Source organism: Camarhynchus parvulus, chromosome 5 (genome assembly GCF_901933205.1).
Source record: "Camarhynchus parvulus chromosome 5, STF_HiC, whole genome shotgun sequence".
Classification (NCBI taxonomy): domain Eukaryota; kingdom Metazoa; phylum Chordata; class Aves; order Passeriformes; family Thraupidae; genus Camarhynchus; species Camarhynchus parvulus.
The window spans coordinates 48,607,830-48,624,969 of NC_044575.1; positions in this window are offsets into that span (position 1 = coordinate 48,607,830).

The following is a 17,140-nucleotide window of genomic DNA, read 5'->3' on the forward strand; positions in this document are numbered from 1 at the left end:
ACCATTTTTGCACACGTTGCTTAAGAAAGACAAGGGAAGTGCTCAGCTTTCTGGAGCCACACATAGATCTAAGAATCACACAAATTTCTTACAAGTGCCAGTCTGTGTGGTGTGTGTGTGTGTGTGTGTGTGTGTGTGTGTGTATGTACATATATATAATTTAATACTCTTTCAAGTATGAGAATGGCAGCACAAGAGTAGAAGAATTGCAAAACTTAAATGTCCACATTAAACTGATATATGGTACATACCAGATGATATATATACTGCCTTATTGTTCAGTTGTGGCTCAGGAAGCTAAATGCATAATATAAGATATATGTATAGTCTAAGGGTCAAACTCTGTCAGTTACACGAGTGTAAATCAAGAGCAATTGCTCCGAAGTGACTGAAGTTTCAGTACCCTGGATTTACACAAGTGTTGCTGAAAGCAGAATATGAGTCAATATGTGTCATCAATACAGCTGAGTTAGTGGCACTGAGGGAATTTTATGATATGCATGCACCTAAATCCTTCACTCTTTTTTTTTTCTGTGTTTTATACAATTACATTTTATGTTTCAAATTTTGTCTACATTTTTAATGGAATAAGGGACTCAAATCCTGATTCTGTAAGTGAAATGTCCACTTCCCTCATCTAGCAAATTTTTTCAGTCTTGCTTCATAATGGTGGGATAAACATCTCAAATTCATGGAAGGATTACTTCCCTAACTTACATTTAAGGCCAGTCTTAGTTTATATAAATGCATAATTCTGAACCCCAGCAGAATGCTGCTAGGCTGGCTGGCTGAATGCATGCAGAAATGCATTCTTGTCATTTGCTCCATCCTGTTAGCAAGTGCACAGGCTTTTGTAGGACCAGGAGGCAAAGTTTCCTAGGCATGTAGAAAGCAGGATCTGGATGCAGCAGGAAGAATTGTGGAGCTGGTTGCAGTCAGTGGGTATGGACAGCTGGCAGCTAAAGACAAAATCAGCTGTCTTAAAAGATCACAGGACAGTCTTCTTCACTGATACATCCTGAAATTTTTATTGAGAGGTTCAAGAAGAAAAAAAGCTCTATACATGGGACACTACTTGGAAGATATAGTGCAAAACAAAGAGGTATAAAACTCATATTCTGTTGGGGAACTAGCAGAGTACCTGTCAGATACACCTGGTCTTCAATGACCTTATTTTACATGGAGAAAGAATATATGATTTTCTGGGTTGCAAGGAGGTTTTTAATTCTGAAAGGAGGTTATATGTTAAATATATGGTAGCTGTCTATTCAATAATAGAAGTCAAGTCCCTTACTTGGGAAGGCAGAATCTGGTATTCTATCACATAAAATAATGTCATTATTTCTCTAACATACTTTTAAACTGAATGTGTTATTTTAAATCATTTTTTATTATATTCTGGAATACCTAGAAAGATTAAAAAGCTCAAAAGTAGAATCCTCAGTATTCACATAATCAAAAATTGTTGAATTAATTTGAGACATACTTATGAAAAAATAAAATAGCCATTTCAGATTACAATGATCTACTGTGGGGGCTTATCAGTTCAAAAGCAGCAGAACAAACCTCCATGTGTGCTCAACACACACACACTCCCTTATCCAGTTAGAACAATATGTAGGTATAGATTTGGTGAGATTGTTTGATCCCAAAAGGATTCGTATAAGAAAAACTTCTCTTTCAGAGAAATGATCTCTCTAGAGACTGATAGTGATGATACAATAGGCTGGAGTTGCTATTATTAAAAAAAAATTACTACTTTTTCTGACTATGTTTCTTTTTTTCCCAGTGGGATTCTGATTCCAGACACTCAACTAGCCTGATATCCACTGGGAAAGTGATGACACCATAAATTATTTAAAGGTTTGAAAACCACAAGAACTACAGTATATAACCAGATTGGATTGACTTTTAAACTCTTTTGATTAATAATACATAAAGCCTTAGATATGTGAATTGGTCGAGTGCTAACCTGTTAACAAAAGGAGTAGAAGGGATGAATTCTATCATTTCTCATAAGTTATTCTACTTAACACATTGGCCAAACAAAACAAACAAATGGAGAGCTCTGCCTTAGTCTTAGACCTTTAATGCATCATCAATATTTGATGACTACCTAACGTCTCTATATATCTGGACAAAGATGATAATTTGATCACCTGGCTTCCCAATTTCAAATTTCCCAAATGCTTTCTCCTACATTAATCAAAACACACAAGTAGAGAGTAGATGAAGTTTCAATATCCTGGTTTGGTTTTTGCTTTTGTTTTGTTGGGGGACTTTTGACTTTCATTTTTAACATTGTTAACTACTTACAAGAGAGAAAAAAATAATTCTGTCTTCTGCAATAAATGAGGCTAGAATTTCCTAAGTTTATGATATTTTGTCCTCAGCAGCAGGATGAGAGTAGATTTGTGTGCTGCTTCAGACTGATTTCACGTTCTAACCTTCCGCTGCTGGCTCTGTTTTAATTTTTCCCCAGGTTCCTAACTTTTAGTCTCTTTCATGCTGCTTTGGGTGTAACTCTAAGAAGTGAAGTGTTGTTCTTTCCTCTTCAAGTACAGATGAAGGTGCATGGGACAGCCTGCATTTCTAAGAAACAAGAAAACTCTACAGACAGACCGAATACTTTTCTTCCAGGTTGCTCAACCCGTGCTTCAAGACACAGGTAATCCAGGGTAACTTGAGTATGATATGCTAGTTTGCACTAATAAGTGCTGTATTTTCTGGGCAGTAGACAGGTAATATCCCTCTGGATTATTTTCTATTATCCCATCTGAAGCTTGACTCCCTTAGACGTAGGAAAAATAGGAAATAAATCTTTATTGTTTTCTATTTCATCATTCCTGTGTACTTATCCTTTAATCATGTAATTCAACTCTCAGTTTCCTTCTGCACCAGACACTGCCTTGTCCTCAGATGCATTGTCCAGACACAAAAACTCCGATTAATTTTTTTTGCCTCTTGACATGCCCTCAGAGCCATCCTTTCTTAGTCCCTTTAACAACATATGTGTGTGGTTTCCCATGTCCCATTTTCACATATTAAAGCCTCTGTACTAGCAAGCAAAGTGCTGTCTATCCTCTGGCCTGGACCACTAAAGAATACCCCACCTTGTTTTTAAAATGTTAAAATCTATGTGAGATTAAACAGTGCATAAAGGAAAAAATCCATTTCAAATCAAATGCACACCCTAAAATTTTTTCAGTCCCTCTTCCTTGATTTGATTAATTATTTTGGTGTGAATTTCAATTGATGTCATAAGTGAAATTCAAATTAATTTATTATAAAAACAAAATTACAATGACATCCCAGCTCTGAGAAAGAAATAAGGTTCAATCTCTTAGTAAAATACAAACTACAGAAAATTGTAACAGCTCACAAATTATACCTGAATTAGATTTCAGTTATGATACCGATAATAAAAGTAAATTATTTATCAACATTTATTAAATCTTCATGGTTTCCATCACCTGACTTTCATATACACAATTACTATATGGAATCTGTTACCATATTCTGTTTCCCTTTCTCACTTTAAATGTCACCCAATTAGTTCATAACTCCCTAAAATATAATGGAAGTATAATCACATGCTATTAAAAATAATAAGAATCTCACCTATAGTTAATTTATATCGACACTTTTTTTTCCTTATACCTGCCATATCAATAATAGTGTAGGCACATTACTTTGCTAGCTGTCATGATTGTGCACACCACTTGAACAATCCATTCCCATTCTAAAATAAAATTCTAGCTACGGTGTTATTTTTGCACATTTTCTTAAGGCATTTTAAGATCTAACCAGGGCATTGAGACCAGCATATGACTTAACTAGAATAGCAAGTATGTTTCCCATAGTATCTTTCAGCTGTCATTAAAAAAAAAAAGAAATCCACATTTGTTTTCCATCTGGGATTATATGACAAAATGATCTCCTGCATCTAATCAATTATTTTTCTTCTATATCTTTTGTATTTTCCTGCAGAACTATTTGCAAGTGTAACAGGGAGATTCTTTAGAGATAATCTGGTGATTATTGCAAATTCAACCTTGGATGCTGTAGGCATTAAAAGATGAAAATTGCCTGAAGTCCACTGTTGTACAACAAAGCTGTACCTCTGGACTCCTGTCCTGAGGTGAAAATGCAAACCAGAGAGATATTTAGAATCATTTTGACAGTTCATAAAATTAAGCAGGGATTAGGGATTCTCTCAGAAATAAATAAATAAAATATAAAATGCCACAGGGCCCAAACAATGTTAATCACATCTCCTTGCAACAGGTATTACTGCAACCCACTTTTGGGAAGAAAAACAAGTTATATAATTATTTCTGGCATGTATTTAGCACTTATGATGCCAATTTAAAAATCTGACCAAGTTAAATTTAATACGAATATGTATGATACATACACATACACGATTAATGTTTAAACTAACCATTCACTTTAAGTTTATACAGTTATAGGTTCCTATAAAAATGTTGTATATTTGTGTATTCTATTTTCTTCTCAATTTTATGGATTAGCCCTGATAATACAGACACTTGAACATATGCTTAACTTTACATAATGAGAATGTCTTGCTGATTTTAGGATAACTCTTGATCTACATGAATTTAAGCAAAAGTCTAAGACTCTACTGGGAATGTAATCTGTGATGCCAGTCATTTGAAACACACATTTAATAAGAAAAGAGTTGAAATAACTGCAGCAGACACAGATGACTTTGGTTCCTGCTGTGTTGAAGGCAGGTAAGCAGTGAACACGGCTAAAATAATTCATAACAAAAAACTGTGCAGCTGCACAAAAATGCATTTGGGGTGAGCATGGAGTTTTACAGTTACCCTCCCAAAATTCCCCACCCACTTCACAGGCTTTTTAGTAGAGTTAAAAATATCTCATTTTCTTTTTCAAAACTGAAAGGCAACATTGAGATACTAAGCAACTGTGCTACTGCGCTTATGAGAGGCACATAAACTTTCCTTGAAAAGGACTTTATGAAAATGCATTTGCACAGATTTTATAATTAAATTTTATTAGATTAGTGTCATGTGTTGATATATTTGGATAATATTAAAATTAATTTAACATTTTCTAACAAACTAAAAGTCCAAAATAGACCTAGCTGCATTGCATTAAAAATAAAATTAAAATAATAGAAAGCTTAGAAATACTTTTCAAGTTTGACTATATGTTAAAATTTTAGCTACTGAATTTTAAACATATTTTTTTAATGATGCAAATACTTCTTTGTAATAGATGTTAACAAATTTCCTGACTCAAAATAGAAAAAAATAATCATTCTTTACATAGTATAGTTTAGGCATTTGAATTATAATTAATTTCCATCTTTAAAAAATTCTTCTGAAAATTATTTTTCATCCCACTTCACTCCAGAATGCTGACTGGAGCTAGAATAATACATCACACAAATGTTGATTTAAATATTTAAACAAATTCACTTACTTTGGATTTACATCCCCTTTGGGCTCTACTTTCCATGAACACTCTGATAAATAAACTTACTGTAAGGAGGATCTGCTGGGATGACAAATTATAAACAAAAACTGAGGAATACATGTGGGATATGAATTTTTGAATTCTAATCATCAATTGTTGCACTAACAATTAAAGCTGACTGGAGGACAATAATTCCATGCTACGTTAATTGTCAAGACTTCATGTCTTCGTGTCTAGTTTTGTTTGATTTGCTTTTGTTTCTTTTCCTGGAGAAAATGGTGTAACAGCCAGGGACACTAAAAGACCCAAACGGAAGTATTTTCTAAACCTGAATCAAAAGTTATTCATTTTCACCACTGAATTGTAGATGTGATTATTCAGAGTTAGCTAGAGGAGGAACATAATCCTGGGCTTTTTGTGTCCAAGGCCACTGTTAAACTACAGGGTTGTCAGCAAAGCCAAAAAGTCTATTTTGCTTCTTCTCATTCTCCAAAATATTTCCATTCAGTTGAATTAGGAAGGTAGCTTTCAGGGCTGAAAGGGCTGAGATAAACTTCTCCCATCCAACATGGGGGTATTCAATAATCACCACTCCCGAAGTGAGGTTGTGTTCCTGCCCCCTGTGAGGTCTGCAGGGGGATGTCCTCCACTGGGATTCATCCTGCACAGGTTGCCAGGGGCCCTGACATGCCTGGACATACCTAAGGACTCCCAGTCACACAGGGACACGCCGCCCATCCTGTTGCTTTGTTGATCATCCTGAAGGGCCAAGCATGGCCGTTCGTGTTGCAATATCGCTTTGCTCTGGAAGAACGGGACTGAGAGGAGATATAGGAAATAAATGCTACAGCAAAGAGGCTGGCCTGAGCTCCACATCTGTGTCAGCCACCTCTCTTCCCTGGAGGAGCCAGGGCTTGCACACAGCAACCTCTGAGCTGACAAGCTTTGAGGACAGACAAAGCAAGAGAAGTTTCATCTCTTCTCCCCACAATTTCCTCTGTCTGGGCTGGGTTCCCAGAACAATGAGCCTTTTCACCATAGCTTCATTGTGAGATGATACATGGTGATGCAAATAGTACTGCTGTTTGTCACTCACTGCACAGCTCCATCCAAATCATGATCATGTCATTCAGTTTCAATTCAACCAACATGAACTCTTAGTTTCATGAGGCAATTCATAGATCTCTGACCTTAAATTCATGCATCACCTCATAAATTCATAAGTGCAATATAAAAATCCATGTTCACAAACAGACTTTTAAAAAAAGGAATTAACAGGGTGTAGATTTGTTCATATGTGTGTCTTTTTTTTTTTTTTTCTGTCCCTGAATGTTAGGAGAGCCTTAAAAAGGCTTAGTTTGGATTTTATCCCTGGTTGGACAGGTAGCCATAGTGCCTTCAGCAAGCAGACCCTCACTTTTGACAAAGCAGCTGGCACATATCTAAGTAATTTTAGCCAAAAATTACATCAATAGCAAGTTCTTCTCCTTATAGACAGCTGGAAAGTGAGCTTTGATTTATTTTTATTTTTGTCCTCGGGATAATGGTTTCTTACTTACTAATGTCAATGGTCAATAGCATAACAAATCCTTCATCATGAGAATGTGTGTATCACTTTTCAACAAACCCTGGCCTTTTGAGGTGAAATGATATACTGCCACTTAGTTTCAAATTGACATCTCTCCTGGTTGCCAAGGCAAGTTAATTTGCAAATCAGCATTTTGCATGAAGCTTTTAAGCCAATCCAGCCAGGCAATGGCTGCCATTGCTGTGCAATTAGTGTCTAAAGCACTTAAAATTACATTATTAAAAAAAAAATCCAGAAAAATCAGTGTGTTTGTTCTGTATGTGGCCAGAGATTATGTTGCTGAATGAATAGCAGATCTGGACTTAAAAAATTATAGCAAGGCTCCAATCTGATTGGAAAGGAATGAAGAATGTGCACGTAATGACACTGGCAGACTTGAAATGAGAAATTTTAGTTTCACTGTTCTTCAGAAAAAGAAAATACACACCCCCTCATAATTAATTCACAAACTGCCTGACTTAGATACCACAGAACAGTAGCAAGTGACAGCTAGAGGAGGAGAAGGTAGTCGCTGCAATTGGATTTACATTCAGTTAAGGCAGGGTTTTTTGAGCACGGAAGTGAACTTGAAAATGGCCTAAATTTCAGATTTTTATTTAAACACTGTCAAAGACTTGCAGACTCTGGCTCTTATTTTGGTTTTTGAAGGCAGAGTCAAGAGAGAAGCATGTTTTGAGGAAAATATTCTTTTTGGAAGATATTTTTCAGTTGCAATTTCATCCATCTTTAAAAATGTCTTTGTATTTTTGGACCTCTGGCTTGAAATCTGCTAGGTACCAATGAAAAAAAATTAGATGTGAAAAAGTAAAATAGGGGCTATTTTAGAAGAGAGACTGTCTTTAGGCAGAAGGTGTCTGGAGAGATTAAAAATTAAAACCAAAAAAGCACCACACAGTTTGTAATGGACTAAATGTATTACACCTATTTTGATTTCTTTACATTGGATTTTTAAAACCTTATTTTAAATTTTCCATCCTTTTTTCTCTGGTAATTTTTTTTTTAATGTCAGCACAGATCTGGCCCTATATTTGACTTCACTTACCACTAAATATCTATCAGCTATATGCTGCAAAGGTTACAAGCTGTTCATTAAACTGATAGGACTCATAAAAGTATAAAAGACATCCAGTACCTCAGCTTTCCATGAGTCTGAGCACCTTTCTAGCTGCCTTACTAGCAAATTTACTTGCATATTGGACATCTTGGATAGACTCTGGCTGTGTAGAGTGTCTGCAGCAGAATTCAGGGAAAATTTCCCCTTCTATTGTTTTATTTGCTCTTGAAAAATTTTCATGAGATAAGGTAGGGGGAGAACGTGCATCACAAGTATCACCAGCATCTGTCCACTTATTCTCCAGCACATGTCTGGTAGCATTACACTGGGGTGTCAGCGTGAGCACAAGCAGGTACTGTAGAGCAGCTGACCCTCTGGATGTTCATAGACTAGCATGCCTCTTGATAAGCATTACATTTGCCTGTAGGTTTGGTCTCTGCCCATTCTCTCTTTGTAGTTTTTTTTTGTTGTTGTTGTTGTTTGTTTAGTTGGTTTTTTGTTTGTTTGTTTGTTTGTTTGTTTTTAATGTAGAATTCTTCATCAAACTAAATCCATAACCCAAGTGAGATGTAGAACATCATGAAGAGTGACTTGGATCATCTCCAGGAAAGCCAATTAACATAAATACTGTAGAAAAGGGTAGAAATTGAAGCAAATTGGGGCCAGGCTGTTTTTCACGTGGACATTTTCCCTGTAACAAACATAATGCTAGCTGCACTAGCTGGCAAAAGACAAGGTTTGACACTGTTGTAAGTCCGTGGGTGCTCAGTCTTTATGTCGTACTGCTGCACATGGTTGACATGTCAGGGATATGTGGAAAACAAACTGCCCAATCTCTCTGGGCCTAACAGTTTACAGACCTCAATGATATACTGTAAAGGTGGTGCTGTTGACTTCAAAAGCAGTAAATCAAAGTGCCACCAGAACGTGCTGACAAAATTAAGCAACCATGATCGAACAAGAGAACAAAAGCTGTTCTGTATAAATAGCTATTTCCTATTCAGACCTCCTAATATTTAATTTATACCCTTATTTGTCTTTTATGAAATTGCTTTAATTCTGAATGGGCAATAGGTTTATAAAGCAATTAACAGTACAATCATAAGGGTCTTTAGTAATGTATGTAGTTCCAAAACTAAGCTTTATAAAGAAGCATTGGATTTGATATCATTAAGAAAATCTTACATTTTATCAGAAGATTGCAAGGGATTGTTGAATAGTAGTTGATTCATGTTATATTTCAAAACTAACATCTGAAAAGGCCAAAAATATTAAAATGAGTTTGTTGGTTACAGATCTTTTAAATTCTGTCAGGTAGAATTTCCTTCATTCACTCACAAGGAATGATGTCTCTGTGTCCTGCAGCTCAACAATTCTTGTGATTGGTATTAGCGTGGATACAACCTGAAGGTATGAATCTGGAATCCAAACTCTGTGAACACCTTAATGCAGACCTTGAAAGTGTGACTTGATCCTGTTTATTTTCACTATTCACAAACCTGAGAAAAGGATAAATTTTAGTTTGGACCTAGATTTTATAGATTAGTATGTAAATTGATTAGTATGTACGTGTATCTGTTTTGCTCTAGAGAAGCACATGAGTCATTTGGTATTTGTGAGAATGCTTAAATATTCCTTCAGTTCAGAGTACACATTTATGTCTCATAGATAACACCTTTATCTTCATGGAGGAAATAATCTGAGGAGACCTTTCTTCACCAATAATCTGCCAAAAGTTACCCAGGCTACAACTTTTACATGAAAATGAGAAACAATGAGACACAATCCCCAGTCTGCTGAATGAAATTTAATGAAGATTAAAGGCTCACATTGCCTGCCCTGGTTGTTCCAGTGAAGATGTCAGCTGTCACTAGCAGCTCCTGATGCACAGCATATCTGAAGCTGATTGTAAGGGCCAGGAGCAGAATGCAGAAACCTACTGCAGTACCAGTAACTGCATACTGATCCACTCAGTCCAGGATTGGAAGTTAAAGAGAGGGTAAATAAACCCCCTCACAATGCATTGTCAATTTAAGTTGCTAAAATCTTTTCACTCCTTCTGAATCATTATTTGAAATACCGTAAGTAGAATCAAACTGTGTCATCCCCTGAACAAAAATTGAAACCAACCACTCAACCTCACACCATCATCTATTGATCTGCCACAAGTAGATCCCAGAGTTTCCTCCTGTTTGTACAGCATCTGAGCTTCTCCCAGTCTGCCTTTTTAGGTGATGGCATGCAAAGAGGAGCTTAGCAGAATAGCAAGGGAAAAATTCTGTTCCTCAGAGAAAATGAAACAGGACACAAGACAGCGTCCTAATCATAATACATCTGTGTCTGCCCTCACCCTGTGCCATTGCTTCTGTTCCACCACAATCAATTTTGCCCTGTAAAAAAGCATTTGAAATGAGCTTTTAATGTTATCCCACTTTTGGCAATGAAAACTACTCAATTGTCCTGGAGTTCCTGATAAGGAATAACAAAGCAAAAATATAAAAATACAAATAAGTAAAAATAAAATTTAAAAATTCCAACATTTTAAAATACCTTATAGTTCCCAAAACCATCTGATGTCAAAGAATTTGAAAACACCACCTCACTCTCATGATGTTCACAGAGTTCTATTTTGCTCACAAGGAGTGCATGGGTTAGTAAAAATATAGGTATTATGAGTGACAGTGGTCTAGCAGAAACATACAGGTCACTCTATACCATTTCTCTTCCTGTCCAACAAGAAATGCTAATTACAAACTCTCCACCCACTGATGTTTTAGAGAATAAGTTTGTGTGAGACTAATTTTCTTTCATAGTTGATCATTTTTTTATGTTTTCCTGTGCAGTAAAGAGAGAGAACTATTGCCATTAGACCACTTTTTCTACCATCTCAGGATGAGACTGGAAGTTGAGAGCTGCTACTCTACAGCAAATGAATGAGTTTCTACAAGCAATGTCACCACCTCAAACAGGCAGAGCTAGTGGTCTGAAGAGGTGATTATTTGCATTGCTAGGCTAGACATTGACACCCTGAATTCAAAACTGCCTGACCTTTCTCAAGTCTCCCTAAGGTTTACAAAGTATAAAATGATTCATTCTGACAAAATAGCGAGGGAAAACAGCAGAAAACTTCTCAAGAAAAGAAAGGTGTTCTTTATGGGTCAAGGATGTGGTACCCTGGTGTAACCCCAGCCAAAAAAAATAATAGCACACATAGTTCTTGCAGGACAGAAGGATAACTGTCTGTCACAATTAGCTAAACATGTACCTCTTCAATGCTGGACACTTCTCTCTTTCTTGTCTCACTGTATGCCTATGCTTTTTTGTGTGCTCTATTCCTCTTCACTGTGCCATCCCCTCCCAGGTTATTCTGTGTGTGCTTTTATCCCTGTTCCCAATTTCCCATGCTCTGCTGGCTCGGGTTTGAGTGGCAGGGAGGAATCTGCAAGCAGGTGTTGTGGAAGTGAAGCGTGCCATCCGGCCAGTACATTAGGTAAAGTAGCATTCCCCTGGGAACCCTAATGCTCACAACTGCATCAGCCCCAACTGTTTCTGCAAGAAGAGGAAGGGGCCAGTCCTGACCTCTTCTGACCAGATGTTTTAGAAATGCACCCATTTTTCAGCACATATAATAGCTGTCAATTTATCAAAACTGTAATAAGTATTAACAGAGCAGACTCTTTTGTTGCAACCTAGTAGTAAAATGCAAGAGAAATTAAGGATATGGAAGAGATTAGGTTTGAGTGCATGGGACCATATGCAAAACTAGTTTAAGAAAATTTTCAAGATACTCTTCTCTGTATAATAGATATGATATGACTGGTCTAGACATGAATGCAGAAAAGAAAAAGATAATTTTCATAATGATCTATGACAAAAATGTTCAGGAATCTGCACAGACTAGACAGAAGCAAAGAAGCAAGGCAGCTAATGTAAAAACTCATGCTGCAATGAAAGCAATTGAGTTACAGATTTTGAGGCTCATTTGGAAACCCTAAACCTTCTGCTTTGACCTGTGCAAGGAGGGAATCCACATTCCACACACGAGAGGAAACTGTGTTCATGTCCTTGTATCACTATCCCTTGAAATTACTGAAATGGGAAAGAAACATTTACAAAAAGCATTTCTAAATGAGCAAATATTCTGCTTTCCTTCCTTCTCTTACCCCTAATTTATAGCTCACCAAGAGCTCACCAATTTTCTTAAATATTTTTTTTTAACAAATACCTCTCCCCAGCATAAATATATGAAAGCAATCATTTGCATTATCATTTTAAAAGATGGGATTTCATTTTGTTTCCGATGTCCCAAAGGGGTAAACACATTTATTTTTTCTTTTGAGAATCAGTGGAATTACAGGGAGCTTGCACTCTAAGAAGTAAGAACAGAATGGGGTGCTGAGGGGTTTTGATGGCTAAAGCTTCTGCATTCCTGAAGCGCTTAGTCAGGCTTTTTCCTTCACAATTGTAAACAATAGCTTGCTGATAACCAAAATGCAAATAACCAGAATGCTGTGCTTAAAATTAGAATTTCTTTTTCTTACTGTGATGGTCTTGTTGAGCAATAAGGCTTTTTACACAAAATAGAAATACTGCAGTAATAAAAATAGTTATTAATAGTAGCTATAAGGCAAAGGTCTTAATTTTAAAATAAACTTTGTTCAGCATTATGGTTTTGCATTTGCTGTTTCTGACCAAATAAGTAAAACAGATTTCATTTCATCTTTTCATCTGTGTTATTTGAAGGAAACATTTCTTCTCACTGCATCTTTTGCAGTGTACAGTGCCTATCTGTGCGTACAAAGCATCCCATATGGTTGAAGTAGGCTGGAGGGGTTGCTACTAACCATATTTAAAAAAGCAGATGTTACTAATCCTCTAAATATTACCCCCAAATGATGTCACTTGTGACTGACAACAGTTGGGTTCATCAATCCCTTCCAATGTCCTTTTGCATGTCACATGTGAGGGAAAGCAAATTTTGACCAGAAAGCCTGGCTTTGAAAGGGCAGAGCATTTCATTATTGAAGCGTTAAGCTCCTACTTAGAGGCACCTATATACTACAGGCAAGAAGGAAAAGAAGCTTGCCTGCAAAGAGGCCATTCAGGTAAACTTTTAGGACAGCCGTTTCAGAGTCAGGCTGCATTGTGACAATTTGAGGTTTTTAGCTCAAAGTCCCTGTCTGTGCCATGCAGTAGACAAAGGCAACTTTTTTTACATTTACAAGAGGCTTCTTTACAGGTTTGCACAGGAATGTAAGCAGGTGCTTCTGCATACAAATCCAATGTCAGTTCCAAAGGTGGTTTTTCAGTCAACGGCACTTAGAGTAGTGAGTAAACAAAAAAGAAGGGTAGCATTGAACATTTTGACCACAACTGGCACAGAAATTAAATATCTGCTAGTAGTATTCCTGAAATAAGTGTGATAGCATTTTATAAGCAAGGTGTAACTTTTTTATGGCAAAAACATAGTGATTTTTTTTCATTATCCTTATAATTCCCCCTCATTACAAACCTCAGAGACTAGCCACCGGTTCAGATATGACCTAGTGCCTTTTCTGAATTTCTAGAAAGATACACTCACAAAAATTTGAGGTGTATCTTCATGAAGAATCAATTAATGTAGTAGTGCTTTATAAATATGATGTATCTCAAGTTCTGTTCTCTGTGTTCCCTTGCAAGACTCACTATAGGTCTTTCCCATCTGATTTTTTCTGTTACCATCCTAATATTCCTCCTTACAGGTAGTGTGCTTTGACAGCTCTACCTCCTTCCATGCACACTTCATGAAGATATTTTCTTTAATAATATTTTACAAAAATGGTTCTCAGATATTAAGAATTATGTCCACATTTTGGAAAGGGTTAAATAAGAGCACTTGCCTTAACACTATGGTATAAAACTGTGTTTTCCTTTTTATTTTTTTATTATTTTTAACACCTTTATCAAAGGTTTCATTACCTGTTTAGTTGCAAACACTGCATGAAGTCCTAGCTCTCTCAAAATACTTGGATAGAAAAACTTCTTCATTCCTAACTGGAGCACTTTTTGGCTAAAATGTGATCCAAATGCTCTATTACAGAAACTTTTGCCTGCACATGCAATTAGTACCCCTCTCTGTTTTTCTTTACAGACATCTGTTTCTCCACAGCCAAGGACACAAACTCTTACAAAGGAACATGACAAAGACATTTCACCCTCCTGTACCTTTTCATTGCATAAATAAGGTGTTTTGTTTGGAGGCAGATGTCTGGTTCTACAGTTGATGTTCCACTATTCTTATATTTATACTTTTTATTTATCAAATAAAAAGCAATTTTTATGCCTATAATTTTCAATAAGTTCTAATCTCATTTGTAAGAGTGTAGTGCAATTCTCTGCTCCACACTTACCTTGCAAAATTGTATTTTTGTCTTTCATAGCACATATGAAACATATTTGCAGTTTACTTAGTCTCAGCTTGTTGTCAGCATGGACTTCAACCATTCCAAGCAGAAAATGAATAGAAGTTGGGGAAAACTTGTGTGACTGGAAACAGGCACACATGGTTAAATGTCAGCATTTTGGTATGTCATTTACTGGTCAGACACTTCAGTGTACTGCCATCCAACAAACCTATGAGACATATTATCAAGGAATATATGCCAGCTCTTTTCCAGCAAACTGCTTGATGCCTGATGCCAAGTACTGGTGGGTGTGTACCTTTTTATGCTGTCGCTGCATTCAGCCTCCAGGGTGTTGCATGAAAGGATCACTGGATGTTAATGAATAACAAAATGTGTCATTTCCCCTTAGAATTTATCTATCTATCATATACAGTGAAAAAGACGTGTTTGTTTTCTTCTGCCTGTATTTACATGTGTGTCAAAATACATACTGTTAAACCTGGTCGCATGCTTAGCCAGTATGTTGTCTTGTTAGTCTTTTTTTCATTATTACTATTGCACACCATTGTACATCCCATTTCATATAAAAAATAAGTTCCCTGGTAAAATTAATTTGGACACAAAGATCTGTCTCTTCCTGGTTAGAGTAGCACCTTGTGTTTAAAAATACAATTTCCACAGGCAATGAACAGCTCTTAACCTGTTTAAGTACATTGTCAATCATGCATCAGCAACATGTGATAGAAAATAAAAATGTAAGAAGCATCATTAGAGATCCAAACCACAGCAGAATAAATAGTATGAAAAAGCAATTTATTACTACCTTGTAAAATAGGTATTAATGTTTGGAATGATCAAATTCCTTTAATGACATACTACTGTTGCCCAGTTTATATATTGAAATAAAGAGTTCAGATCTGCAGATGATTCTGAAAAAGTTTTGGGAGAAAACACATTCATTTTAGACACAAGCCAAAGCAACGCAGGAAGGTCAATCAAACAACCCACAAGACAGTATCAGGCCATTGAAGTCTGCACAAAACCATGGGAAGGCTGTTCCTGATCAGCTAAAAAATAAGTGCAATACACAACTTCTAGAAAGTAAGAATTGGAAGATGCTGTTTATTATAAGTATTTTCTTCAGTTCTTCTCAAAACCTTCTTGACTTATAGGTTTTATTTTTTAAGCATTTGCCCATAGGTTTTTCTCAAGTATACCATGATCAGAACATCAGGGCATGATAAAGCAATCTAAATAAATATTCCAGTGCCACTTTTGATATTGTTTTGCAGCTGCATAAAAAAATCAGCGTAACTCCTATATATGGGAAGAATAGTTGCAGGTATTAAGTTGCACAACATACAAGTAATTTTATTAGACAATCTAGAAATAGAAAAATATTATTTTTAATTTTCTTTGAAAATTTTAAAGGCTTTATGGGATACCAATATTTTCACAGGCAATATGTGCTGTTTCCTAGAGAAAAATATTTGGGTTTGAGTGCGTGCACAGTTTTAAGGAAAACTCAATTCACTGTGGGTCTTAATTGTGTTTTTCAGCAAACTGATTTAAAGTTCCCTGGGGCACACATACTGTAGGATTGTGACATATCACACCAGGTTAAGTCAAACTCAAAATGTTATGTGATATGACAGCGTGTAAAACACATGATTAACGCACCCATTGGGAAACTTGGCTTTATGAAAAATGGTGCAAAGGGAAACTTGGGGCACTCGCTGGTAAATTGTCCTTTTAAAAAATAATAATTAAAAAAAAAAAAAGACTCAAAAGTATAATACTGTGTTCGCTTCTGTTTGATACCTATATCTTTCTCCTTTGGATGAAACATCGCTGTCAAAGATCAACATATATTTGTGGTCAATGCAGAGAGCAAGAAGTTGTATTCTCTTAAAAAATAATTGATTTTTTGGCAGTTTAGAGTAGGACTATGATGAAGTACCTACAAAAGGTCCATAGACTATAATTTGACTTCCTGAAATTATAGCAGCATACTACACCTTTTGTACAAGGGATATAAAGGTATCCTTTGCCAGCACAGGGAAACCAGGTCTCTTTTCCTCCCTGTGTAGGAGTAACTGTATCTTGTGTACACATTTTCTGGACAGAGAGCACCAACTATTACAGACATGTCACGAAACAGGGCTATGAGAAACACCACATAGATTTCAGATTCCATTTACTTCCCCCTGCAGCACTGTACAGAAGCTCCTAAAATTGCCTTCCTTTGGGATATGTCAACCCCAGTGTGGTGCTGGGCAGCACAACCATTGGTCACTCTTCACTGATGCACTTAATAAGATATAACAAGTTTTTACACTTTTTAACAGTCTTTTGAAGCAGCAGACTACAATGTTATTTGACAATTTTAAAAACTGACTTTCTTTTGGAGGCTTCCCATCCTTTCCCTGCTCTTCTCATCAGGTTTGAATTGAATGGTTAATTTCAACTAAATTTGATAAGGATGGTGTTTCAAAAATAAGCTTTCTCTAAGGCTTGTCAAAATAGACAGTTGGCAGTGGACAGAGATTGTTTTGCATCCTTTCTCAGAGAAAAGCTTAAATACCTCTCAATCCTTATTAGACAAAAGAGAATCCACAGTGTCACTTACCTTCAGTACTCACCTGAATT